Here is a 6,418-nt window from a genome sequence, read left to right on the forward strand (position 1 = left end):
AAGAGGTGCATCCCCGAACGTTCGGTTAGATTCTTGATGCTTGCGTGAAATAAAGCTTTGCTTGACCTTCACTTTATATCAGTCTCGTTTCTTTAATCACGGACCCAATATTGGGGCATAACACCCCTCAGTGGAATTTTTAAAAAACATTTCATTTATTTATTTAGAGCCTGCAGGAGCAGGGGGAGGGGCCAAAGGAGAGGGAGAGAAAGAATCTCCAGCAGACTCCTCACTGAGCGCAGTGCCCAATGGGGGCCTCAATTCTATGACCGACCCCGAGATCATGACCTGAGCCAAAATCAGGAGTTGGACACCCAACCAACTGAGCTACCAGGTTCATGAAAGAGCCATTTGTCTTTGTGCAAAGATACTCCAGCATTTGCCCCCAGTTCTTACTGTGCATGGCCTCCTGAGAAGGAAGTCTCAAGAGGACATCTTGGCAGTGGTCCTTTTCAGTATGCTCTGCTGAGCTCTGCAGCACCGCCCTCTGCTGGTACCAGCTTCAGTAAAACGTAAAGATGGGGATGAGGTCAGGGCTATGAGAACTTTCACTTTAACTGCAGCAAATCTGGTTAAAATACAGACCCAGTCAGTAGGTCTGAGGTGAGGACTGAGACTTTGCATTTTAAACAAGGTTCTAGGAGATACTGTTGCCCTTGTCCACAGACTGTTTTTTTTTTAGCAGGAAGGTGCTAGATGTCCCTGAGCTCCCTGGTTCTGGGCCTGTTTTCTCCCACTTCCTGCCCTGCTCTGCTCCTGGACACCACACTCCTTCCCTTCTCAACTTAAAATGTTCAGTGGGACATTTGGTCCAATGGTTCCAGCCAGGTTCCCACAATCCCCAGGTGCACCACTATGGCACCAGCTTGTCCCAGAAGGCTGCCCAAAATGACACACAGAAGGTTTGAAAGACAAAGACCTCCTGAGAAGTGAGAGAACGCAGCTTTCATATCCTGGTGGTGGGAACTGGGCCACTAAATTAGACCTGGACCCTATGACCTATGAGCTCATTCATTCCCCCCCATATTTCCCCAGCGCTGGGCCCTACTGGGTGCTGGAAGCTGCTTAATGAGAGCTAACGTTGACTGACATCATCAATGTGCCTGGCTCTGTGCTGAGCGATTTACCTGAATGTGCTCTTTTAAGGAATGGCTATGGATATTGGAAGAAGAAATGTTTCCAAGCTTTTTTTTAAGATTTTATTTATTTATTAGAGACAGAGCACAAGCAGGGGGAGACAGGCAGGTGGAGAGGGAGAAGCAGCCCCTCCCTCCCCTGCCAAGCATGGAGCCCCACGCATGGCTAGATCCCAGGACCCTGGGATCATGACCTGGGCCAAAGGCAGACACCCAACCGACTGAGCCACCCAGGCACCTAGGGATTTGGAGTTAAGATTTTATTTATTTGAGAGAGAGAGAGAGGGAGAGTGTGTGAGAGCATGCGCGCATGTGCGCGCGCACAGCAGTGGGGAGGTGCAGAGGGAGAAGCAGACTCCCCGCTGAGCAGGGACTCTAAAGTGGGGCTCAATCCCAGGGCCTTGAGATCACAACCTGAGCCCTACACTTAACAACTGAGCCACCCAGGTGCCCCAGGGATTTGGATTTAAATGACTTCCTTGACCCTGTTAATTCTACACAATTCTTACCGAGACCAAAGCAATCTTAGAAAGATCCCATCCCCCATCCTTACTTCTTACCGAGGAGTAAGTATCAACCTCCTGCAGTGCCTTGGAGCTAAGTTCAAGGGCAGTCTCTCCACCCAGAGAGAGGTGCTTTCCCCTCCCCCTACCTGCTGCTCCTGCCGCCCCCATCCCTCAGAAGACTGCATGAGGGGGGAGGGGACAGATTTAGTCCAGAGCCACTTGTGTCAGCTGCAGAGTGGTAACCACAGGCCCCTATTCTCGTTCAGCAGCTGCCCTGCCTCTCTCCCCCCCACCCCGCACCCCAGGGTCCTGCTGAGCCCGCTGTGGCCTGTCTCCTTGGGCAGTCTCCTCCCTGACTTCAGCTCCTAATTTCTTCTCCTCTCCTCCGCCATCTTCTCCATTTCCAAGATTCTGTCACCTCACTTTCGATTCCCATCATCTTCTCATCTCTCATTTTTTCATCCTTCTGGTCCACATTATCCTGGGGACTGTTTCTGTCATTCCTTCTGCTCTTCACCCGGACGTTCCTGCCTCTGATGTCTCATCTGCCTATGAGGGTCTGCACAGCCCTGCCAGGTGATGCCTTGCCTGGTTTCTTTCCTATTTCCTATTTGTGAAATAGGAAGTGTGGTCCCCCCAGTAAATGCCTTCTAGTGCTGTGACTTCTGTGCCTGGGGCCCAGCTGAGGCAGAGCTCCCTTTGGAACAGACAGCACCGCAAACACACTGGCTCATTCTCTCAACAGGTATTTTAATGTTATTCCAATGCGACGTTCATGCCTCAAATTCAGAGCTAGGACAGAGAGACTTCACTTCTAAAGAAAGCTACAAATAATCAGGGGTGGTACCACCTCCAGGGGGCACTGAACGGATTTTGCTACCCAGGCAACCATCCAGCACTTCTCCTCTCCACTCTGATGTGGGACACAGAGGCAGAAGAAAATCATTAAAATTCCTTACCTACTGACAAGCCCTTGAAACAGACAGAGTGGCTTTCCCCTGAGGACTTAAGTGCCCTCACCTTGAGTTTTGCTAAGGACAATCCTAGCCTGACCAAGCCCCTACCCCAAGAGGTCCGACGAGGATCCTGTAAGTCTACTTTAACAATTACTTTAGGAAACTTTATCTCTCAACCTCCAAGCTAGTATCGAGAATCATTCCCAAGCATATGGCCCACTGATACACATCTAAAGGGTCCACGAGAAGATTTTTATTACTGGTAATAAATAACCTTTCTCCTAACAATACCTAGCCCCTCAAGGTCCTGGAGACCTCGCTTCCAAAAATCCTTGGAGACTTACATCATCCATAATCCCCTTTATCCTCACCCACTGCCGAGTCCACCCCTACTCTGCCTTTAAAAACTCTGTAATCTGGTTCGTGGTCCAAGTCCCTACTCCACTGTGTCGGGTATACTTGGGCCCAAGCTTAAGCTTGTCAAATAAACCCTCGTGTGATTGCATCGGTGTGGGCTCCTTGGTGGTCTCTCAGACACAAAAACTCCATAACAACTCCATCTAAACAGAGGACTGGGGAGGGAATAGAGAAAGGGAACCATCAGCATCACAGCTGTTGCATTTGGGGACGACCTGTGACTTTTCCCTCTCCTCCTCACAACTGAGGTGCCCTTCTCATGATGTCCATTGAGAGGGGCCTCTGCAAGCACCACTTGGGAGATTCAACGTATGCCAAAGACGTGAATACTAATGTCTCACTTCCTGGCCAGGCAGTGGGTCTGCTGATCTTCCCTACGGTGGAAGTGTGGCATTGGATGGGAGCACACCCTTGACTGGAATGGCAAGGATGTTGTTTCCCCAGAAGACGCTGCAGACAGCAGCCAGGCTTCACAAGGTAGGTGGATTCCAGTGGCGAGAGGGAGCTACATCACCGGTGGGAGCTGAATGGGAGCTGAGTGGAGAAGAGAGGGCCAGGAGAGGCCAAGTCAGAGAACCTCTCCCACAGCAACACCGTCTTCAGTGAAGAGCTCCCCACCCCCACAAACCTTGCTGGGCCCCTTAAAGCACTTACAGGTGCTTCACAAAAAATCATATTCAGGTACCTCTGCAGTGGGTCAGTATCCGCCAGAGAAACAGAAATGACCGACAGCCACCAGGCAACAGTTGGGCTCTCTCCTCCCTGCCCTGAGCCACTTGAGAAGCTGGAAATGGATGAGGTAAAATGGGAGGGTGGGGAGCTTAGGTCATACTTCCCTCCCTAGTACAGAGTTTCTGGACCATGAGATAAGCCTGTGCTGGAGTGACAGGAAGAAGTTAAAAGGGAGTTTTACATCGAACTGTACTATTAAATTACTAGAAGTGATAAAAATGAAACTGAGGGATTTTCCCAAAACATCCTTAAGTGACAGAAGGCCAATTTGACATAGACTTGATAGTGGAAGGAGGGAAAAGATCATTCTTTGATGTTAGCTCCCAACCGAGTTCAGAATATTTCTGAAAATGTGGTAGTATTTTGGATGTGTGTGTGTGTTCGTAAAGCGCTGCTATGAGTCAAACACAATCTTCGATTTAGTGCTCAGAAAGAGAGACATGGTTCTTGCCTTCATGCAGATGATATTCTAGTCTGGAAGTCTACCCTAAGGAAAGTTAGTAATTTAATTTCAGTTAAGACAGTGCTACAGGAATTAGATATGACAACTTCCAGACAGAAGAGCCAGTAAGGACTGAGCTGAATCAGGAAGATGGGATCTAGTTTTGAGGATCAGGGAGAAATTCCCTTTGGAATAATCAGAGACTGAGAAAATGAGCAGGCATTAGATTAGTCAGGGGAGTGTGTGTGGAAGAGGAGCCCTCGGGATGGAAGAAAGGAGCATGAGACAGGGATACTCTGGAAGAAAAAAACAACCTGGTTGCTGGAGAGATTTGAAAAAAAAAAATCCAAAGAAAGCTATATTTCTTTTTCTTTCTTTCTTTCTTTCTTTTTTTTTTTTTTTGGAGGGGTGGTCAAGATACCCCCCCCCTCAGTGTTCCAAGATTCATTGTTTATGCACCATCATATTTCTAGATGCCAGAAGAGAGAGCCATCTTGGGTGGTGGTCCTAGAAAAATAAACAAGTTCTCAAAGAATTGGATGTTCCTTCGCATAATAATCCTGGGGCTTTAATTTCACAAGAGTCAGGGTCATACCAAAGAAAATCTCCGTTTTCCTGATAGGACTGAGCCTGTTTATTTCCTAGGAAAACTAGTGAGAAAATTAGCTGCCAAATTTCACTGGCATGGAGACTTGATTAGTGGTCTCATCCTTTAGACTACAGTTTACTTTTCCCTACTCCCAAACCAACTTTGATTCAGCAAAGGAGAACTGCAGTCACATCAGGCTAAAGCCAGAGCCTCTGTACTTGCAAAAGGCAAGGGGTGTGTGTGTGTGTGTGTGTGTGTGTGTGTGCAAGATACCCAAACAAAAGAGAATTTCATTGAAGGGTTTGGGAGTAACCGGGAGAATTGAGGGGAAAGTAAAACCTGGTGTCTAGGTAGCAAGATTTAGTGGGCAAATTTTTAGGGTTCCCCATCAAGATGAATCAGTTGTAATTATTTTCCAGACTTGTGACACTGCTTTGTGTGCAAATTCCTGTAACTAAGCACTGTTTCTTCTAAAGTATCCTGGGCTTTCAAGATCTACTAGGCGATTCAATAAAGAACTTTATTTGCATCCATGGTAGAGAGGGCATTATTTCTCTAAGAAAAACAGGAAATACAGGAGTTACTCTGGAAAAGGCCAGTAATCCCTTTCCAAACTCTTGTGAGGGGACTGGGAGAAGTAAGGTGGGAGGAGAATCAGCACCTCCCCCTTGTGAATCTCCAAGTAATCAACAAAGATAGTTATTGGTAACAGATCCATAAGTCAGGACCTACAGAGACACTGCCCTAATTCCCACTTCCCACCTCTCCGGCTTTGCACCAGCAGATAAAAAACTGAATTCAGGAAAGCCTAACTCAGGAAAAGGAGGGAAGCTTTGCCACTCCTGAGATATAGGCTGAGATCAGTGGGTCTGGGAAGGCTGGAGAAAGTGTGGCAGGAAATGAGACTGATGGGACTGTGGGGCCCATTTCATACAGGGTCTTGGGAATTTTATCCCAAGAACATTGACAGGCAAATGATGGGCTTTCAGCAGGGAAGGTGCATAGCCAGATTAACAGTTTGTAAATGGGGGAGCCTGGGTGGCTCAGTGGGTTAAGTGTTTGCCTTCAGCACAGGTCAGGATCCTGAGGTCCTGGGGTCTGCCCTGATCCAGCTCCCTGCTTCCTGGGGAGCCTGCTTCTTTCTCTCCCTCTGCAGCTCCTCCCGCTTGTGCTCTCCCATACACGCGCTCTCTCTCTCTTTCTCTCAAACAAATAAATAAGATCTTTTAAAAAAAAAAACCTGTCATCTCTTTTTTTCTCAAACCAACAAACCCGATATTTAGTTGGCCATGTTGCCATTCATCTAAAGGTTGCATTTCTCAATTCCTTTACATGTAGATAAATTTTAGCCATGTCTATACAAGCAGAAATTGTGTGGGATTTCTGGGAAGGGATAGGAAGATATTTTCCATTTCTTTTTTCATCCTGTTTTTTGAGACAAAAATGCATGGATGGAGTTTCAATAACCATTTTGAAACAGAGCATAAGGGCTCTGTTTCACCATATCCTAGAGATATCCCAGATATCCTAGAAATATACAAAATATCGTTATACTGAACTAAACTGCCTACCTCTTTTTTTGTTGTTGTTGGGAGAACAATAAACGTGCATCTTGTTTAAGGAGCTCTTTTTCATTTCTC

The sequence above is a fragment of the Mustela lutreola genome, chromosome 14, assembly GCF_030435805.1.
Source record: "Mustela lutreola isolate mMusLut2 chromosome 14, mMusLut2.pri, whole genome shotgun sequence".
NCBI classification, from domain to species: Eukaryota; Metazoa; Chordata; class Mammalia; order Carnivora; family Mustelidae; genus Mustela; species Mustela lutreola.